This window comes from Gymnoscopelus microlampas (genome assembly GCF_963454915.1).
Source record: "Gymnoscopelus microlampas genome assembly, chromosome: 9".
Taxonomy (NCBI): domain Eukaryota; kingdom Metazoa; phylum Chordata; class Actinopteri; order Myctophiformes; family Myctophidae; genus Gymnoscopelus; species Gymnoscopelus microlampas.
The window spans coordinates 933,515-956,910 of record NC_139946.1 but is presented as its reverse complement, the minus strand read 5'-3'; the positions used below and the strand labels follow the sequence as shown (position 1 = coordinate 956,910).

The window sequence follows — 23,396 nt, the reverse complement described above, 5'->3', positions numbered from 1 at the left end:
ATGCATTCAGTACCAATTACAGCCATTATATATATATCATATGATTTTAAAAGTGACACACGAGACCTGAAAATTGAAGTCAGTGGTTCTCAACCATTTGTCAATGGATCAACAGATGTCCATGAGGGGGAGGGGTTCCAGGGGGGATCCCCAACTACAATACTGTAAAATGATGGAGAGTTGGTACCAATAGGAGTGATAACAGGCATACGCTGATCAAAATAACAACTATTTAGTCAAGTGATGCAGATGCTTGAGTTACAGATCTTTTCAGAACATCCTGGGTTCATTTGGTTACTTCTAGAGACTAGGCTATTTTTAAGGTTTCCAGACCTGATTGCAGCTGTGGGCCGATAAAACAATAGCCCCAACACCCTAGGTGTGAACAAATCCCATGGGAGAGCCTCACAGCATACTGTATCCTATGGGATTCCATTGGCTACGAAGTATTATCCCAGCATACACTTGGGCATTAGTGAACTTCTAAAACCATGGGGCATAATGCTATAGACTAATACCTAGCCCAATCCTCTCATCCATTTTACATTAAAATCTGAGTCCCTGCTTTCATCCCCACACCATGGTGTGGCAAGCTAGACTCCATCTTTAATCACTATCATCGCTACGGCAGCTGTTCTAAAGTTATTATTGTTTAAAAAATAAAATAAGCCTATAATATGACAAAAGAGTTTAAACCAACACCCAATTGTTTTAAATTCTGATAGGTCTATGTATGTATGCCTGTAGTACCACTGATGAACATTATCCACTCATATCCCTTTACCCAATTCCATCAATTTTGCCAAGAGAGAGAGAGACAGAGAGGGAGGGAGGGAGAGAAAATAGGGATGGAGGGAGGGAGAGAGAAAAGAGAGAGGGAGGGAATGGGAATGGGAGAGAAAAGGGGGAGAGAGAAAAGAGAGAGAGAGAGAGAAAAGAGGAAGGGATGGGGAGAGGGTACATTTTTGACCAGGTGTCAAAACTGACACTCTGCATCTGGGCTTTTGGAAAAAGACAGAGAGACCCAGAGAGAGAGAAGAGAAGAGAATTAGATAAAGAATAGAGAGAAAGATATATAATGTTTATAATGAAATTAAGAATGAATTAATTCATGAAACGAATTAATGAATGAACAAATTAAATACATCGATTAAAAACGAATTAAATGATTGAATTAAAATGATTGGATTAAAATCTATATCATATGTATTAATAGAATCCTATATTTAGAATTAGCCTATATTTAGAATAGCACCATATATGGATATGAGCCATATGCGCCTTTTCTATATATAGAAACTGTTAGCATTAGCATTAGCCACCGAAGTGTCTTACTACACTACTGCTCTGAATGTCAAAAGACCGCTCCACGGCCCACGTTTCATAATCCTCTGGTACCAATGCCGATAATCGAAGTGCCATTTTCACGCCTTGCCATGGACATTGTGGGCCCATTGCCAAAATCCAGTCGCGGTCACCGCTATATCTTAGTGATACTAGACTATGCCACTCGATATCCCGAGGCCATTCCCCTGCGGGCGGCCTCGGCTAAAGCGGTGGCCCACGAGTTGTTGATGCTGTTTAGTCGGGTGGGCATAGCAGAGGAAGTACTAACGGATCAAGGCACCTGTTTCATGTCCCGAGTAATGTCACAACTGTATAAATGGCTGAAAGTGAAGCGCATTCGCACCTCCGTCTACCACCCACAGACGGACGGCTTAGTCGAGAGGTTTAATCAAACTTTTAAAAAAATGCTGAAAAAACTAACTGATGTGGACGGGAAAGACTGGGACCAGTTGATTCCGTATGTGCTTTTTGCCATCAGAGAGGTACCACAATCGTCCACGGGGTTCTCACCATTTGAGCTGGTGTATGGCCGGAGGCCCCGTGGCCTATTGGACATCGCCAAGGAAACCTGGGAGCGCCAGCCTTCTCCCCACCGCAGTGTGGTGGAACACGTGGAGCGTCTCCAGGCCCGGGCGAAGACCATATGGCCCCTGGTACGAGAGCATATGGAAAAAGCGCAACGGGACCAGGCTCGCATATACAATCGAGGCGCCACGCTCCGCGAGTTCCAGGTGGGAGAGAAGGTCCTGGTGTTGGTCCCCAGCTCTGAGTGCAAATTCCTGGCGAAGTGGCAGGGACCATACGAGGTCGTGGAGAAGATGGGGCCCGTGGACTATCGGGTGAGCCAGCCCGGCAGACGAAAAGGCTACCAAATCTACCATGTCAACATCTTGAAGAAGTGGATCTCAGCCCCCCGACTACCGCTGCCAGCGCTGATGACCACCGTGCCCGCGCAGACGTTGCCCCCGGTGCCCATAGGAGAAGACCTCGTCCCAGCCCAGACACAGGACATCAAGGACCTGCTGGGGCGGAACCGGGACATCTTCTCCGAACTCCCCGGCCGAACCACGCTCATCAGGCACGATATACGCACGGACCCTGGGAAATTAGTGCGCCAGCGGCCGTATCGAATCCCTGAAGCCAGACGAATTGCCATTAAAGAAGAGGTGGCCAAGATGCTAGAGTTGGGAGTTATCGAGGAGTCCTACAGTCCATGGTCCAGCCCGATCGTGATAGTGCCGAAGCCAGACGGGACGCTGCGCTTCTGTAATGACTTTCGAAAATTGAATGACGTCTCCGCCTTTGACGCATACCCGATGCCCCGAGTGGATGAACTGATCGAGCGCCTGGGCCCGGCCCGGTTCGTCAGCACGCTGGACCTGACCAAGGGCTACTGGCAGGTGCCGCTGACGGACCGGGCCAAGGCGAAGACAGCGTTCTCCACGCCCGACGGGCTGTTCCAATACACGGTGCTGCCGTTCGGAGTCCATGGCGCGCCCGCCACTTTCCAACGGCTGATGGACCGTGTACTCCGCCCCCACCGAGACTACGCTGCCGCTTACCTGGACGACATCGTGATCCACAGCCCGAGCTGGAGCCTCCATCTGCAGCACCTCCACGCCATCCTCGGGGCGCTCAGACGAGCCGGGCTGACGGCCAACGCCAAAAAGTGCCGCATCGGCCTGACGGAGACCGACTACTTGGGTTTCACGATCGGACGAGGGTGTGTGCGGCCCCAGACGCGTAAAGTGGAGCGGATTCGGGAATGGCCCCAGCCCATAACAAAAAAGCAAGTAAAATCATTCCTTGGCCTCATGGCTTATTATCAAAAATTTGTAAAAAACTACTCTACTATTGCAGCCCCACTGTATGATCTGACATGTCAAAAGCGCCCCAACCACATTGTCTGGACGGCCGAGACGGAGGCCGCGTTCCAGACCTTGAAGAGCGCGCTCTGTGAGGAGCCAGTGTTAAAAGCCCCCGACTTCAGCCGGCCCTTCGTCCTCCACACAGACGCGTCGGGCACCGGGTTGGGGGCAGTCCTCGCACAGGTATTTGATGGCGAGGAGCATCCAATTACCTACGTGAGCAGAAAGTTACTAGACCATGAGAAAAATTATGCGACAGTAGAAAAAGAGTGTTTAGCGGTGAAATGGGCTATTCACCACCTACGTTATTACCTGTGGGGCCGTACCTTTACCCTCATTACAGATCATGCACCCCTAAAATGGATGGCCACCAACAAGGACCGGAACGCCAGAGTGACGCGGTGGTTCCTGGAGCTACAAGACTATTGTTTCAAGGTGGAGCACCGGCCCGGGAAGGACATCCCACACGCAGACGCCCTGTCCCGCATGTATGAAGTAGAGGAGCTGGAAGCCCCCGGACCAAGCGGCGGGCTTAGGGGGGGGATATCTGGAGTATCGCCACAATGCCGCCTGTCAGGTAAGCACCACACCAGGGAGAGGCCATGGGACAGAGACAGAGGGAGACCTCGCAGGGAGCGCACCAGCCTGGGCAGCGTCATAGAAGGGCGTTACCTGCCACTCACCATCATGAATCAGCCCCAACTGAGCGCAGCTGCGACGACAGGTTAGGTGTGGCACCAATCTACAAAAGTGGCTACTCTGTCTCAGTCTGGCATTGGCTCTCCTGGTGAATGGACGGGTGCTACAGGCGGTAAGGCAATTCTCCACTATTCCTGCACATTACTGAATGTTTATGAATTGTAGTGTTAAAGGACGCTCTCTGTTTACTCCTAGGCAACCTGTGGGAGTTAATCACACATACCTGAGCACAATGCATTTGTAGCAGGGCGGTATATTTAATTATATAATGTAGCCAACTACGCCACCTGGGGAGTTGCACCCCAGGAAATATTTATAGTGTTAAACAACCACCTGAACATAAATTACTCCTCACACAAGTTCTCTAATGATAAAAAGGCAGAAACAGTATTTAGGATTTAGAAAGTACAAAAAGCTTTATTGTAATAAACAGTGTAGTCTCATCAACAATAAAAGTGGCAAAAACGTTTAATATGCTAAAACCAATTAGTGGGGCAATGCGCTTAATAATAATAACTATAGGGCCAGTGCTGGGGGATAAGGGGGAGGCTGAGCAGGCCGGCTGACCCAGAGGAAGGGCTCCCCGAGATGGCACAGCAAAACAAACTAAAATTATATCACACTACAAACACAGCAAAAGGGGGGAGAAATACCACGACCCACTGGGCAGCCGCCACCTGCTCCCTCGCACCAAGGGGTCCCCAGCCACAGGCCTGCAAGACAGGAAATCAAGCGTTAAGCAGTGCCAGGGAAATAGATTCAATCAATTGGTATCATATATATATATATATTATAGAGGATATATATATAGATATAGGTATATTATACTAGAGTGCCGTCTGTAGGCCTATAGTTGCCGGGAATAACAAAAGCAAGTAAACACAAAATAAACCAATACTAAATAAGCAAAAATAACCAAATAAGAAATAAACGAAATAAACAAAATAGGCGATAACACTAAATAAACAAACTAAGCAATAACACTAAATAAACAATAACGAAAACAATAATACTAAATAATAAACAAAACAAACAATGAGGCTGGCTGAGAGCCTGAGTGCGGACGGTTGCGTCGGAAAAGAGTACTTTAGTTTTAACCCATGTCAAGGTGTGAGCTCGGCTGAGCAAGTTGTTCCACAGCCGTTAGGAACGGGGGGAAGGGAACCTCAGTGTGGAGCGTCAGGGTTAGTAAAGCGTGGGTGATTCAAACCCCGCAAAGCAGCAGCAGGTAACAGTGCCTGAAACGATAAAGGGCCCTGTCATTCTACCAATTTATAATACTAATGTTCATTAAGACAGGAGCAGAGAGACAGACAGTAACGTACCGCTATGCAGCAAAAGGCGGAAGCCACAATGGCCCGCTTGCAGCGGCGGACACCGGTAGGAATAACTATAGTAATAATAAAGGCCATGATTATTATAGTGTCTGCCTGACATAGAATTATATAGATATATATATATTACTTGTTATACTGTGGAGAGGAAGAACCACCAACGTACCCGTTGTGCAGTGTGAAGCAAGCAACACACGCTTGGCGCAAACGCCAACGGGAGGGGTAGACACAACAGGGCTACAGAGGACACAAACGGTCATGGTCAAGTTCAAGACCGTGCTCTACGCAGCATAAGACAATAGCATAAACAGCAAGACGGAGAGACATACCTGCGCTGATGCGCGATGCAAGTGCAGACCAGACGAGCCCAACAGGCCAGCCTGAGTGAATAGTGGACCAGGTGTGGAGACAGACAGACAGACAGCTAACTGAGTGTGGGGGTGCGTTGCTTTAATACTGTTATCAATCAGTCCACTGATGAGTGGGCGGAGGATGGGGCCGTGGGCAGCGTGGGAACCCACGCCCATCCTGCTACACATGGATACTGAGCGATGACGCTGTGGCGCACGGATCCAAACAAAGAGACATTGTGATGCATGAAAATACCCCGACCCGGGGTGAATTTTGAGTTGGACTTTATTATTTGAAGTTATATAAAAAGTAATACCAAGGGCCTGCGGGTCATATATCTGAAAAGGTGTCAAATAAAAACCCTTAAGTGGGCTTGTACCCTGCATTTTGTGTTTGGCTTTGATCAGTTCCCCACAATATATATATATATATATATATATATATATATTAGGCCTGTCAAAAAAAATCGAGTCATGAATAAATCGCGATTCTTAATGCCACGATTTTAAAAATCGCTTCAAAATATTAAAATCAATTTTTTTTGGAGAAAAAAAAAAAAATATATATATATATATATATATATTTTTTTCAATAAGTTAGTACCTTTCTCACTGGCAATTTGTCTGAAATCAATGTCAGAAAGACTGCCTGACAGGATCTGGCTGCATTGAAGTGTATGATTCAACTTTTCATGGTTAAAATCGCAATAAATCGCAGAATCGAATATCAATTAATCGCAGAATCGCAATTTTAATTGAATCGGCACCCTAGAAAATCGCAATAAATCGCAGAATCGAATCGAATATCAATTAATCGCAGAATCGCAATTTTAATCGAATCGGCACCCTAGGAATCGATTTTGAATCGAATCGTGAGGTAAGTGAATCGTGACACCCCTAATATATATATATATATATATATCCTGAAGGGGTTTATTTCTCAACAATGACCACCGTGCCGCTTATTACACTAATTATCCCTACTTAATAAATTAATTAATAAATTGACCGAGAAGTAAAAACTAAACAAAGTGTTTACTTGCTTACGGTAATGAAAGTATTCCATAACTTTATGCCAGTTCAGCACAACACGGTCGCCTCGAAAAACAACAGGAAGCTGTAAATGACATTGTGCGTTTGTTTACATGGCTGCCAGGTTGGATACAGCATAAAATCAAGCAGCGCAGCGGGTGCTCTGAGTTTTTGATTAGACAGTGGTTTCACAGTGGTTTCAATGATTGACCAATCAGAATCAAACATTCAACCAAGCCGTGTAACAAGACAAAATAGTTGTGATTATCTCAAATAAATGTGATTATTTAGCACAATTTGTGTGGAGTGTGTAGAGGCTGACCTTGCATTTTATCACATTGAATGAACCCTATTTGATTGGCTCTAGACACCGACCTCATACATAAACTAATATATGTACAGGTACAGTCACATGGTACCACAACTGAGCTAATACATATTTATGAGAGCAATGACACATAAACTGTATACTCCACCCTGTCAGGGCAAACATTGATATATAATAAAATCAGCTTTTTACAATCCTACTTGACCAAAGAAAAGTGAAAAGAAATCTATCCCTCATCTAGAAATCCAATATAGTCACACAGCTGATAATGACAAATAAGGCATTGGTCAAGACTTTAGTCCATTTAACGTTTTTATGCAATAGCTAGTTGCCAAAATATACCAGCGGGCAGCGGGAAAAAGAAAAATGACTTATTGTTATGAATATTACTCCACTATTCACTGTACTTCCTTTAAGGTGCTTTACAACATATTACTTTATCACAGTGTCTGACATCGTATTTGTGCAAAACAGCTGCAACATTAATACATTATTTGAAGTACATCCAAAGATAGAGGCATTTTGAATTAATTCTCTATTACCTGGTCTGAGTATGGTCTGTTATTATCAAAGATACTGTTCAGGTCCATCTTCTACACACTGTCCAGGCTGATGTTTGGAGCTTGTATATTATTTTCCCTTTACGTAATTGATCAACTTTAAAAAACAATAAAATAAAAATGCTTTTTGCTCAAAGGCTCAACTTGTGTGCATCTGTACACACTAGAACAAACAGACACTGTAGTGGAAAATTACAACAGTTCTTACGAAAGACGCTAAAAAAGGAACTAAAACTTAGAGATCACATGATCTTTGCTTCCAGTGCAGCTCTGTGTGTGTGTGTGTGTGTGTGTGTGTGTGTGTGTGTGTGTGTGTGTGTGTGTGTGTGTGTGTGCGTGCGTGCGTGCGTGCGTGCGTGCGTGCGTGCGTGCGTGCGTGTGTGTCCGTGCGTGCGTGCGTGCGTGCGTGCGTGTTTGTTACTTTTTAGTGTCCCACAATCAGTGTTGGGAAGTAACTAAAGTAATATGTAACTTAAAGTAATATTATTACCTTTTCCCAGTAACTAGTAACGTAACTAATTACTTTCACGTTTTGAGTAATAATATTACCTTTACTTTTTTTCAAAAAGTAACTTATTACTTTTTTCACGAGCCTCGGTGGTACTCTGGGTTTGAGTGTGTTTATTTGATCCTGTGTTGTTTTTGGTCCATTGATATAATGGTAGACTGGGATCGAGTTGCTATGCAGGCTGCTTGCTGATCCGGTCTAGAGCGGATACGGAAACGTTGCGCACTTGTCTGTGTGACTTATTATCAGCTGTGGAAGGGCGGGCCGCCCTTAAACCGGAACAAACAGTGTTGCCATGTCTGCTTATTATAAGCGACTTGTTAACCGATGAAGATGCGCCGTAAGCTTGTAGGTCGGCTATTTTCTATATATATTATTAGGCAAAAAATACATTAAATACATTTAAAATACTTGTTTCCATTGAGGTCCTTAGTATTCAATTCATAGTCGTCAAATGGTTTTCATTTAGTCTGTAAGTTATGAATTCATACACTGTAAAAGTCTTAGTGTTAATATAATTCAAATGAGTGTACAATGAGGATTTTACAATGTAGGCTGCAGAAAAGAGAAAAAAAACAACTGCTAATGTTGAAAATGCAAAGTCAGACTTTTGGGGAGAAAGGATGCAAATTATTGGGGGCGAGAAAAAAAAAGTAATAAGTAACTAGGGACTTTTGGCAGGGAGTAATAAGTAAAGTAACTACATTACTTTTTAAACAAGTAATATGTAATAAGTAACATATTACTATGTTTTAGTAACTATCCCAACACTGCCCACAATATGAATACAGTGCAGGGCGACGACACTCGCTTCGTGTTATGTCTATATGCCACAGCACAGCCATGTCCATAACCACCATATAGCACTTCCTCTCATGTCTTATTGCTTAAAGGTAGATTACATGTATATTACATTATTACAGTGTCTGTGTGTAAAAAACATGTATAAATGATTTTAAAAATTACTTATTGTTATAAATATTACTCCACTATTCACCGTACTTGCTTTAAGGTGCTTTACAACATGTATATTACTTTATTACAGTGTCTGACATCGTATTTGTGCAAAACAGCTGCAACATGTATACATTATTAGGCATTTTGAATTAATTCTGTATTGCCTGGTCTGAGTATGGTGTGTGTGTGTGTGTGTGTGTGTGTGTGTGTGTGTGTGTGTGTGTGTGTGTGTGTGTGTGTGTGTGTGTGAGTGAGTGAGTGAGTGAGTGAGTGAGTGAGTGAGTGAGTGAGTGAGTGAGTGAGTGAGTGAGTGAGTGAGTGAGTGAGTGAGTGAGTGAGTGAGTGAGTGAGTGAGTGAGTGTGTGCGTGTGTATTTGTGTGCGCGCGCATGAGAAGGTTGTGCTAGTTAACTTAAATTTAAGACTGAATGACAAAATGTTATGCTGAAAGATGGTACATTTTAAGAAACATTTTTAACAGGCAGCTTCTTGGCCACCTGTGTACATTTGCTAGCTTTAGCTATAAAGATTATACTTACTTTTCATGAGCATTTTAGCTTTTAATTTAATACAAGGTCCCAGGGTGTGCATTGGACAGGAATGAGAATGCTTGGCGATGAAAGGGGACAGAACATAATGCTGTATACATTCCATAAAACAAAAAAAGATAATTAAAAAAAGATACACCATTGATCGTTACATTGGTACAATGACAGGTCACTGCCGTAAAAGACTGGTCATCCCCCAGAACATCAGACAGCTGCACAGCTCCCTGGGCCTGGCATCTTATAGGCTCTCTGCATAACTATAGTCCCAGGTTTCCAGAAGACGGCATACCCGTTTCCTGTTCTGGTTCATTTGGTTGGCTCTGAACCGGAAACACATATGAAGGTGTCATATTGGTTTATAGTTCAAGCCTGCTGCCAAACCCATAAAACAAAGCTATGGGAAACTGAACTGGAACAGGAAACACGTCGTGCCACCTTCTGGAACCCAGGACCGGTTATGCGGTTTGTGCAGGACTTTATGGTGATCATCAGCTTTGGATTGAGGCATGGCACACCACCTTTCATCAGGTACGGGAGGAGCTAAAGGAGCTGGTACCTTGGTCCTGGCCTGTATCCTAACCTGAATAGGCCGTTCATCATGGCAACAGAGGCCTGGGTACAGTGCTGTCTCAGGACATGAGTGGAGAAAGAGTGGTCACATACCACAGCTGTTCCCTGAACCATGCCAAGAGGAAGTTGAGGAACTAACTGCATGACCAGATGAGAGCTGTTGGCGGTGGGGTGGGCTGTGAAGTATTTCCACCTGTACACGTATAAACACAACTTCCTGTTCAATCACACATCTCTGACCTGCTTCACAAACATTGTAAAAAGCTCAAAGGACAGCTGACCCAGTGGCTTGAAATGCTGCAGGTCTATGATTCGGAGGCGTGCCCTTAAGCAGACCATCTCCATGGTAACACAGTTACAACTAGAAAATGTTATCCTCGGAGCACAGGTCTCCGCCAGGCGAGGTGGTAAAACTGTTCCTGATTAATTCTGTCTTACCTATTTATATTACATATTGTGATGTCACGTGAAGCTTGATGTATGGAGCTGTGCCCATGTATGGAGCTGGACGGACACACGGACGGACGGACACACACACGGACGGACAAAGTGAAAACATACTCTCCACCATGCCTTCGGCCTGGCGGAGACAATGATGGGATGGGGGAACTGTGACAATCCTGCTGTCCCCGAACCCCTTGACCCACACAACCAGGACAGCGATGTGGTCCTCAACCAGTTTCAGGATGGATGTTGGACAGTGCCCTGAGTGGTCTACAGTGGCACCTTTGGATAAAGACAGCAATGTGTAGTACAGTGGGCCAGCATCGCTGTAATCCAATGGTTCCCAAACTTTTCAGGCCACAACCCCCCAAAATAATAATATTTGAACTGGGGACCCCCCACCCTGACAAGCATTTGGAATTGTAAGCATACTACATTTAGACTCGGTTCCACAGATAAATATTATGAAAATAGCTGAACCACAAGCTCACAACGCCTCACACTGCTAGGCGTTGTGAGCTTGTATATCAGCTATTTTCACAATGTTTTCCTCTTTCTTGTGCAATATTTGACAATTTGGCCAATTTGGTATTAAAAAGGTCTTAAACGTCATTAAATTGTAACTTTAGAAATGTGCAGATACCCTGTATACACGTATACTGTTTGTTGGTTTGTTTACTGTAGAGTCAGAAAACAATGTTGCACATTAAACTCTTTGACTGCCAGAGTATTTTCATAATATACTCACCCAGTGCCAGCGATTTTCGTGTTTTATAACCTTTTCAACTGGTCACAGAAGTTTTATATCCATTATAATCCATCGTCTGGCTGTGTTTATAAACAAACTCGACACATGTACCAGCTCCCAAAGGGTTACGTTTTCTGGGTCCATTTGGTTCCAAGTGTACCCTTTGCTCGAGTTACAAATGGGTGAGGGTCCATTTGGTTCCATTTTTGTGTACCCTCTAAGAGTAATAAATGGGTTAGGGTCAATTTTATTCCATTTGTACCCTCTTCCCAAGTTACAAATGGGTCAGAAACCATTTGGCTCAATGTGTATGTACCTTGTTTCATTTACAAATGGGTTAGGGTCCATTTGGTTCCTTTTATACCCTCTCAGAGTTACAAATGGGTTAGGGTCCATTTGGTTCCATGTGCACTTACTTTTCAGAGGTAAATTATCTCTGAGGATTTTACGGTGTAACATCTACATATCCAATATGGAGAATGGTGATAACATACATATGATTTATCTAAAGTTTTCAAGATGAAAAAGTAAATACAAAAAGATTGACAGCAGATCTACAAGCTCGCAACGTGACATGCTGTGAGCTTGTAGATCGTCTATTTTTTAATATCCTATGTATTACATTTGTCATAAGTGGTTAATAAGTGTGTGAATTATATTATTTTCATTTATTGTTAATGATAATATTTACACATTATTATTAAGTATTTTGTTTGTAAACTGGTGTTGCATTGTATGTTGTTTCTCTTCAGATGTGCGTGAACTCACACTGGATCCAAACACAGCATACAGATACCTCTCTCTGTCTGAGAACAACAGAAAGGTGACACGTGTGAGAGAGGATCAGAAGTATCCTGATCACCCAGACAGATTTAAAGACAAGGGACAGGTGATGAGTATAGAGAGTCTGCCTGGATGTTGTTACTGGGAGGTAGAGTGGAATGGATGGGTTTGGATAGCAGTGACATACAGAGGAATCAACAGACAGGGTGATGACAGTTGGTTTGGAATGAATGAAGTCCTGGTGTCTGAGATGTGATGCTAATGACAGGTACTCTGTGTGGCACAATGAGAAGAAAACTGTCCTCCCTGTCCATCCCTCCTCTTGTTCCGACAAAGTAGCAGTGTATGTTAACTCTCCTGCTGGCACTGTGTCCTTCTACACAGTATCCTCTGACACACTGACACACCTGCACACCTTCCAGTCCACATCCACGGATCCTCTCTATGCTGGGTTCAGGGTTGGGCCTGACTCCTCAGTCTGTGTGTGTCAGAGAGAGGAGATTCAGTAGGAATACAAGAAGACTCACCTCAAGACAAACTCACCTCAACTGAAAAAGGAATACTCACCTCGGGGGTAGGAACAGTCACCCCGGGGGGTGGGTAAACTCACCTCAGGACCTGAGAACACTCACCTCGGAACACTCACCTCAGGGGTAGGAATACTCCCCCCGGGGGTAGGAAAACTCACCCAGAAAAACTCAATGGTGTAATGCCACGGTTCTCAAAGTGGGGTCCGCGGACCCCTGGGGGTCCGCAACGCATAGCCAGGGGGTCCGCGAAAATATTTCACAGATAAAAAAAAAAGTTTTGATAAAACATTTTTTTTTGATAAAAAATATTTTTTGATTAAAAATATTTTTGTATTATTATTTGTTTTTATGGGGGGGGGGGGGGGTTAGTGAAAGTTGCATAAATTATCACTGTAATGGTGTGTGTGTGATATGAAATGTGAGCTTACAATAATCACAGTAATCATGTTCCATCATATTCAAAGGCTTTTGCAGAGAAATGAGACAGACTCCAGTCACTTTCAAATTAGAGCACTGCAGCAGGCAGGTGTGTGCGTCTGTTTCCAGCTGACGCTTGTTGACGCTCGTTAATGTTATAGGCATCAGAGGCAAATGCTTTTGCACTGTCAAATAGGCCAACATCTAATCTAAGATTAGTGGGACTCATTCAAATGACCACCAGTGAGTCCCGGGACTCACTTAATTAAAAACCTAACATCACTGTATACATATTAGATGTATTTGATATTTATTAGATATTACATTGATATTATAGCTATTTTATTTGATTAGATATGTGATGTTGTTACCTGACAATTAGTTGACTTTTGGTGAAAAGATATGGTACCGCATATGTCGGTATCGGTTGATATCGAATCGGAAATTAAGAGTTGGACATATCGGAATATCGGATTTTGGCAAAAAAAAGTCAATATCGAATATCCCTTACAATAAGTGTATTATTTTTAAATTGAAGCACCTACTAAAAGTCACCTTTAGACTGGTCATTTTACTTTTTTTTTCCATTAGGACTATAACAGATTTTCTGAAGTCTGAACCATTAAGATCAGTTACTTGAAAAGTGTGCCGCCAGGTTTTGCACAAAAGCAATTTTAATAAAATTACTATTGACACATGATTCATATAGTAGTAGTGGTTTCTGTTTATGACTATAATGGGTCCGAAAGATTTTGATTGAAACATTGTTTAATACAAATAGTTCCAATGGCATCTAAATGTACACATGTGATTGTAAGTATAATATATGCTTATCGGTGCTGCGAGGATGAGGGGGTACCTGGAAAATGTTCTCCCCTCCAAGGGGTACCTGGGCCAAAAAAGTTTGAGAACCCCTGGGAGTGAGTTTTTGTTTTGTGGGTGGGTTTAACCTTTCCCCTCTTCACCAAGTCTGTATGTTTAAAAAAGGCACATCTACCGGCTTGTGAGCTTTCCTTTTGCACAGAATGCTTTCATAATGAGACACGTTTAATCCATACTGGATTAAATTCTGTCTTTGAAGGTATAGAATTACCAAATTATGTTGTTCAATGATATTTTTGTGTTTAAAATATTGTCATCATTGTCCATGTAGACAGGAGGCAAGATTATATTGATTTCAGCAGAAAAGCCCAAAACTTGTAGAAACACTGCTCTAAATATCAGGTTTACACATAAGCTACAAGTTGCTGTTCACCATAACACAACACAAGAGGTCAAATGTAGGAATAGATCAGTTTATTTGACAAAAGAGGCAGGGTAAAACAACAGGTCAGAACACAGTTACTACAACTTAACTGCATAGAAAAAAATGGCCAAAAGTGCCTATCTGAGCTGTTAAGAGGAAAAAAAATCAAATGTCAAATGTCAAAAATAGTAAAAAAAAGTTGCAGTGTGCTACTGTCCTTCAGACTGTTCTTCAGGTGTCGGGTCGACCTGGCGGGGCGTGACAGGAATCACAGAGTTGAGGTGGGATACCTTCCTCAGCAACTGGCTGATGGAAATCGTCTGGTTTTCATGGTCCTTCCATAACTGGAACAGGTTGTGCTGTGTCTTCTTCGTCGTTCGTCGTTGATAGCGTCGTAGCTGATTCGCTGAGAGAAGACGCAGCTCGATCCTGATCCAATCAGCTTGAGCGTACAACAATGCCACAAGCATGTACAATGGCAGATGTGCTCGTCCTCCTGCTGCTTTATTGAGTTTATTGTGCCAGCCTTCTACGTCATTGTTGGTTCGGATGGCGCGGTTGTAGACACACCAGCTGGTTGGCTTTGAGTATTGCTGGCAGCCATTTATCCAGGTGTTTCGGATGTAGTCAACAATAGGTTTTAGCTCTTCTTTAAACTCTGGAACAACTTCAGGTCCTGCTTGAGGTAGGACAACTTCTTCTGCTGCATCAGATACTGGTGGAATGGATGGATCTGCAGTGTCTGGAGGTGGAACCATAGCATCCTCAGCTGTAGCTGTAGCTGTTCGTGGTCTTTTCGCCTTCGGAGCCTTCCCAGCTAGTTCATAGTCACCAAAGCGTCGTGGTGGTAGTCGCCCTGCAGTTCTCTGTGGACGTGACATGACTGCACTGCAATGGACAGTACTGTACTAAACCTTTACTGTCTGTGGCTGACCTTTTAAGGACATCTCATGGCCCCACCCACACCTTGCCCCATTTAGCTAGGTTTTGGGATACAATGAATGGGCTATTAATGGGCAATTATCAGTGTTTGATTTGCATACTGGTGTGGTGGTTACCTCAAAAATCAGTTGAGTATCCTCAGGTCAGTTTATCTGTTGTGGCCATATAGGAAATAAGCTAATTAAAGTATTTTAAATACATTTCATCAGAAAAGTGAACATTCCAATGTGTTTATAATGCAAACAAATACTAACTTTAAAAAGAAAATGGAGAAAAACTCCAGTGTGAAGGTAAAACACAGGTATAATGTTTTTTTCTTCTCTCTCTCTCTCTCTCTCTCTCTCTCTCTCTCTCTGTGTGTGTGTGTGTGTGTGTGTGTGTGTGTGTGTGTGTGTGTGTGTGTGTGTGTGTGTGTGTGTGTGTGTGTGTGTGTGTGTGTGTGTGTGTGTGTGTGTGTGTGTGTGTGTGTGTGTGTGTGTGTGTGTGTGTGTACATTACTATACATTTAAGTACATTTTGATGCCAAGACTTTCATACATTTACCCAAGTGTAGCTCACAAGCCGGTAGATCTACCTTTTTACCTTTTTTTAAACATTGGGGTGAGTATTCCTACCTCTGAGGTGAGTCTTCCGAGGTGAGTGCTCTCAGGTCATGGGGTGAGTGTTCCTACCCCCCGAAAATCTTGGGGGTGAGTATTCCTACCTCTGAGGTGAGTCTTCCGAGGTGAGTATTCCTACCTCTGAGGTGAGTTGGTTTTGAGGTGAGTCTTCTTGATACCTTCAGGAGCATCCTGTGTACTGGAGGAACACTCACACTCCTTCACACACAACCCTTGGTTCCATTGTGTACACTCTCTGAACTACAAAGGGTTCGGATCCATTTGGTGTTATTTGTACCCTCTTTTTTTACTTTAAACTTTTATCCCACGTTTTTGTAACCACATTTTTTACACCCAGTGCCAATTGTCTATGTAATCCTGGGCACTACCTTCCCTCTGCCAACCTAGGGAGGCCAGGGCCGAGCTCATGCCTCCTTCAATGCATGAGAGCCGAGGGTTATTTGTACCCTCTAACAGTTACAAATGTTAGGATCCATCTATCCTACAATTTCATTCTACAGTCATGCGCGAGAATGTTTGTTGCTCTCTGTTTGTAGCGTCCCTCAGTGTTGCCAGAATGTTTGTTGCTCTCTGTTTGTAGCGTCCCTCAGTGTTGCCAGAATGTTTGTTGCTCTCTGTTTGTAGCGTCCCTCAGTGTTGCCAGATTGCGCGCGAGCAACAAGCAACCAGCTTCATGCAAAAACACAGAGCTGCGCACTGCGCATGCGTGGACGCACATTCCCTCACCAATTACACGCCACTTCACGCTTACAACTCCAGGACATGGCAACTCCGGCTACCCGCCCCTGTCTGAGCCGAAACAACAGGCAGAAGGAGCGTCTGTGTGTGTGTGTGTGTGTGTGTGTGTGTGTGTGTGTGTGTGTGTGTGTGTGTGTGTGTGTGTGTGTGTGTGTGTGTGTGTGTGTGTGTGTGTGTGTGTGTGTGTGTGTGTGTGTGTGTGTGTGTGTGTGAGAAAGGGAGATGGAGAGAGAAAGCGACAGAGAGAGAGAGAGAGAGAGAGAGGGGGGGGGGGGGGGGGAGACGACACCACACTTTTCTCTCTATCACAATGCAGGAGGAGCGTGTGTGTGTGTGGGGGGACTACTGCACGCTTTTGTGGGTCTTTGCGAAATCCCCAAGTGGAGTTTATCGGCGCGAGCAACGACTCCTCCACCACAATGATGAGCTGACGAGCATGTTGTCTTTCCCCTTGCTGACTGTGTGTGTGTGTGTGTGTGTGTGTGTGTGTGTGTGGACTACTGCACGCTTTTGTGGATCTTTGCGAAATCCCGAAGTGCAGTTTATTGGTCATTGGAACGGTGATGCACGTCACCCCTTTCAAGTGGGTATTTTCAAACCCTGGAATGGATTTAGGGGAGCATCAGAGTGTTTGTGTTGGAGCGCCTCAGTGCGGCTGCAGAGTTCATGTGCAACCTCTTGCATGCGATGTTTCGCGGGGGTCCAATTGCAGGACTTCCGGTTTAGCGAGTAATGGAGTAGGACGCAGCTCGCGGGAGTCGCGGCCTACTGCGCCAGCACAAGCCTCGGATGGTAGTAGTGGCCCCTCTCCCCCAATCAACGTGCTTTCAGCACGAACCACAACAACAAATCTACCGGAGTGTTATGTAACACGGAATGAATAGCTTAGCACTTCCGGTGGTTCCTTCACAATAAAGGTTGCAACAAATACACACAATATTCAATGAAATAATAATATGTGTTTCTTCTACTGTCAATTAATACATTCCTTTTTTAACTGTTTTAACTAATACTGAAATTACATTTATATGAAATAAATCACAACACCCCCCTATAATATTAAAAACACAGCCGAAGGGGTCCGCCATGTTCCACAGGGGTCCGCGGGGGTTCCAACACTCCAAGGGGGTCCGGGGAAAAAAAATATAAAAAAAACAGCTGAAGGGGTCCGCGGTCCGGGGACCCCCAGAAAAAGAAAAAAAACACGCTTTTGCCACCCCAAAATAAGCAAAAGAACCTAGAGCCCCGTGCGCGGCTAGGTCCGGCCGCCCGTAGGATACATTTACACCCTCTCAGGTATATATAAATGGGTTAGGGTCCATTTGGTTTCATTTGTACTCTCTGACAGTTACAAAAAGGTTAGGATTCATTTCTTCCATCTGTAGTGGTGGAAGAAGTACTCAGATTATTTTCTTTTTTACCTAAGTAAAAGTATAGCCGGAAAATAACAGATCTACAAGCTCACGACGGGTCGCACAGCGACACGTTGTGAGGTTGTAGATCGACTATTTTTATGTGCATGACATCACCGCACAAGTATAGAAATAGGGAAAAGAAAGAAAAAAGAAAGAAAAAAAAGAAAAAAAGGGAATAAAAGAAAGAAAAAAATAGGGAAAAGTCTAACGGCGACCCCTAAACCTCTAATTGTCTTTTTTTGAGGACCAGGGAAATGGTCCTCATAATGTATATTTCTCAAATTCTACTTTACTTGTGGGGACACTTGGTCTAGCATAGTAATACAAACACTTTTTTATACACACATATATTAGTATATTCAGAGCTTGTAAACATGGTTGCCATGTTGTTCAGAGTGTGAGAGGTTAAGCCACAGCTACATGAAGTTTGCTGTTTGTTTTCATTATGTTCACGTAAGAATCAAGCATGTATAGAGTCAATAAGACATTTATTATGGTATGTTGTTGCTTTTTAAACTCTTTCATATGAACTCCATGATATTTGATATAAAGATGCGCTGATTCTCTTCATTCGTGTGGGAGTCTTGGTTTTGGACGTCTTCTTCCTTGAAGTGTCGAGGACAGTAGAAAATGTCATGATTGATTGATTAAATATTGTTTTGATGTAATCACTCACTATGTTCATATTTGTATTACTATGTCAAGTTGAGTTGGACTAGAATGTCATGACTGCTAATGATGTACATTGTTATGACAATAAACTTCTACTTGTTTCATTCTCTTTGAAAAGCTCATCTGTTCATTATTTATATTTGTAATACATAACAAAGAATTGTGATTAATCACCTTATGATTGTGTAAAAAAAAATCTTGTCAAGGACCCCAAAATTAATATGTATTTGGTCGCGGACCCCCATCTGAAAATGTTTTGTGCCAGGGACCCCCATGCTAGATTTATTTTGTTAGAATGTTTAAAAATGTGAAATATAAAGTAGTATTTAAAATGTTATTATTATAAAGTTTATACTTCTGATCATTTAATTCTCTATTAAAAGCACATGTGTTCATTATTTATATTTTTAAACAAGAATTATTATCACTATTGTGTATAATCTTTGCTGAAATATGATTTTATTTGTCCCTTATTGCAGTAGTACTGTCAGGACTCAAAACACCAGGTAAAGACCCCAATGCAGAAATCAGCCACAGGAAACAAGGAATTAACTTAAAAAGTCTTTACTTACTAACTCAGGTACACCTTTCAACAGTGGTGGAAAAAGTACTCAAATATTTTACTTAAGTAAAAGTATCAATACTGTACTCTGTTACAAGTAAAAGTCCGTAATTCAAAATGTACTTGATTTGCAAAGTAAAAGTTCAAAAGTATTGGTAATAAAATGTAACGTGGCTCCGCCAGATGGGGGCGATATTGAGTAACTAGGTTCCCCAGCTGTGAAGCAAGCTTTTTGCATCTGGCGGAGCCACGTTGAATAAAATGTACTTAACGTACCAAAAGTAAAAGTACTAAAATGTTTGAAAATAGCTGATCTACAAGCTCACAACTCGTCGCGATGCGACGAGTTCTGAGCTTGTAGATCGGCATTCTTCAAATAGTCTAGGTATAAAATAGGGATAAAGTGGTTCATTTATGTTTTATGTATGTATATATCTTAAAAGATTAATTAATCACTTTAGCCTTATTTTATACCTAGGCTATTTGAAAATAGCCGATCTACAAGCTCACAACGCGTCGCGATCTGCTATTTTCAGATTTTGAGTTTTTTTTTACTTTACGTGAGTAGGCCTATATCCAATTTCCAATACTTTTACTTCTACACCGCCATTCTAAATACTAAACATGTATATTTCTTAGGCTATACAATCCGTGTACGTAGCGTTCAATTGATATCCGTTCTCAAATCCCAAAATCGAAAATCGGAAATTGTCCGTTCAGTTTATATCCGTTCTTAAGTCCCAAAATCGAAAATAAGAAATTGGCTTCATCTCATGAATGGAAAACGGAAATTGACCCGTTTTTTAATTTAATTTTTTTGTTAAACACAATTTTTGCCAAGATATCAAGTATTACTTTACAAGCCCGTATCTTGCGTTCAGTCTATTATTCAATGTGAAATCAAAAATCAAAAATCGAAAATTGGCTTGATTTTCAATTTTAGCCTTTCATCTACATGAATGGAAAACGGAAAATTACCTGTTTTTTAATTATCGATCATTCATATGCATTATTATACAAAGTTACGGATAGGGAGGGGGCGGAGCCGAGACTCCACCCCCTCCCTACGCGCCATCTTGGTGAGGTCCGGTTCGGTCCAGCAGCACCGTGTTAGCTCCGGCTAAGTGTAATACTGTAAACAAACACATAGCAGCTACTTTAGCTAGTCACTGCTAGAACATTTTACGCAGATTAAGAGGAAACAATACGAGGAGAAGATTACATTTATCGGTATCGATCCGTATAAGCTTGTTACGAGTGAGTTTAGTGTCAATAAGGATCTTTATCCGCCGGGCCATACATTATCCGGATATTGTATGATTATTATTTAGTGTTTACACGCAGTGCCTACTACACTATGGACCAGTTGATGGCCTACAACAGCCTTGAGGCTCAATCTTATTTGTGCAAGGGTAAGTAAGTTTGTTTTTATTATTTTGTTTTATCGTTTGACAGGTAATGTTGGTGAACTGTAGAAGTGCTGTGCAAGTCTGTGTGTTAGCGTGGCTACTGTTAGCCTTGGATCAAGACTATCGTAGATTTATTTTATCTGAGTCAGACTTGATCAAATACAACTAATATATAGTCTTGATCCAAGGCTAAGCTTTTTTAGCCCTGGCGTTAGTGAGTTCTCTCTAACTTAGAGAGAACTCTAACGCTGGACTAAGCTACTGTGTGCCCAAAAGAAGTCAGACGTAAACAAAGCCCAAATATGGGCCTTATTAATGACCCAAAATACTTCATGAAAGTCGAGTCTGTCCATTGTGGCTGGCATGCAGATAGTCAAGCTTTGTTCTTTGAGAGTTTCATAGGGGGAAAAACACAAGTAAAAAGTACTAGCCTGGTTACCCAGCACTTTTCATACAGTCAGTGGCTGGTCTTACAAGCAGGGTCTTACAAGACTGGGTCAAAATGTACCACAACCAGGGTCGGTAACACCACAGCATTCTAACTAGATATAATTACAATTACGATCAGGGGTCTTCAACGTTTTCAGGCCAAGGACCCCTTGGCTGAGAGCGAGATAAAGCAGGGACCCCCATTATATTGTATAGAATATTTCTTTTTTCATAGATTTCATAGGCAGCTTCATAGACTTGTTCCACAGCACTATCATGTTGGATTCATGTTAATGTGTATTTCCAAACATTTAATCATGCACTTAAACAACACTTATACCTGACCTTTCACTCTGTACTTAGCCTGCTCTTTTTCCCCGCTATACTAAACCACTTTGCCGAAGATAGCAGATCTACAAACGCACAACGCCTTTGGCTAAAGTTCCTCTCAGAATAGGGATACTTGGTTGAAGTGGTTTATGTAAAAATCACACAAAGATTTGGCGGACCCCCTGTAGTAACTCTGAGGACCCCCTGTTGAAGACCTCTGCTTTAGATATTATTTGATTTTTTTGTTGCACGCATGCAGTGTTGTCCTATGTAAGCTGAAGACAATAATACCCTAGCGGTCTGTTCTATCACAGTAATATCACTGTTTACTCTATTCTCAGGTGCTGCACTCAGCAACCGAGGGAGAAGCCAACCTCTCCCTGGATCATGGCCCCAGAGCACAGCACACTGGGGCGGTGCTTGACGCACACTGTGACTGCAAGTCTGGACTGTGTGAGGTCTGGTCCCGTGTAGGTGCTGCGCTGCAAGAGTCCAGAGGAAAGACACAGTAGAACCTTACTCTAGGTGCTTGTGGCCCACTTCAGCGACTGAGTCAAAGCGTGGTAACGTGAGTTGTGTATTTTAAATTGAGCATATTGTTCTAATTCATTAGAACCAGGGTCAGTGAAACCACAGCATTTTAACTAGATAATGACAATGCTTTATGTATTATTTGATTGAAGCATGCAGTGTTCTCTTATTTAAGCAGAAGAAAATGATCTAAAAGTTAAATGATATCCTACCGGTCTGTACTATCACAGTAATATTCCCTGTTTATTTTATTCTCAGGTGTTTTTGACCCATCTGCAAGTAATAACCTGAAACACCTCCAAGGAGTCTAATTAAGACCATCTGCACTCCAGGCAGCTCCCAACACAGCATGTAGCAGCAGGACCCTCGCTACAAGAAGAGTCACTCCAGGCAAGGCAGCATGACGCTGGCCACCAACAGAGCCGTGCCTACTGCTCAAAAGCCCAGCAGTTTGATCAGCGTCACCACCAGCGTCCATCAGATTTTCCTGGAGACTGTGTACTGTACTGGTTGGCAGAGGATTCAACATTGCAGATAGTGTAGGATCTGTCATGGCATGATTAGTCACACTAGCCTTTACAAAAGGGGGAAAAACAGCTATATTAATCTAAACTAATAGTATACTTTACTATATGCTATATTATACTACTATATTGTGAACTCTCTATACATACATACTGTATATCTCTACATATCTACTATTTTAATGTGCTTCACCAAAACGAAAAATGTACTAATCTTTGTGCAGTAGTAGCCTCGTGAAGAGGATTCAAGCTCTTAAAAGAGATGACTTCAAGAGCTTGCACTTAAATTGTGAATAAAATGTTTTATTGAATGCCATTATTTGCCTTGCATATTCTGTAATCTGTAGCCTACTATTGATAAATGTCCTACTTGGCTTAAATTAAGCAGTTGTTTTTATGAGTGATGTTTAGATTAGATTTAGTTTCAACTTTATTGTCACTGCACAGAGTACAAGCACTACTGAGACAACAAAATGCAGTTTCGCATCTACAGCTGAGTTACAGTGTGTCATGTCCAAGGAGGAAGAAACTGCAGGAGATTCTTCTTACTGAGAAAGTGGCTGAGAACAAGAGAATCATGTGTTATCACTATAATCAATGCAATGGTTCTCATACTTTTCCATGTCAAGGACCCCCAAATTAATATGTATTAGCCCCATCTGAAAATATTTTGTCCCAGGGACCCCCATACTATGTTTGTGTTGTAAAATGTTTCAAAAACATTCAAATTCTTCTGAAAATAGCCGATCTACAAGCTCACAACACATCACATTGAGACGACTCAGACGAGGAGCATGGAGTTTGGTTATATTTCAAATAGCCAATGTACAGGGAGGTGCTTAAAACAGATGTTGATGCTACGTATATATTAAGGACCCCTGGGGGGTCCCTGAACCCCACGTTGAGAACAATTAGTGTATGTATAATACAGGGCTCTTCAACAGGGGGTCAGGGAC

The 23,396-nt window shown here is 42.6% G+C and overlaps 1 long non-coding RNA gene across 1 annotated transcript; it reads left to right on the top strand.

The window, feature by feature from the left end:
- Positions 1 to 20,355: 20,355 nt before the first annotated feature.
- LOC311052329 lies at positions 20,356 to 22,824 on the top strand. Its single transcript, XR_014601500.1, has 3 exons — positions 20,356 to 20,629; positions 21,727 to 21,953; positions 22,175 to 22,824. It is a non-coding gene; the product is annotated as an uncharacterized lncRNA (long non-coding RNA).
- Positions 22,825 to 23,396: the final 572 nt, after the last annotated feature.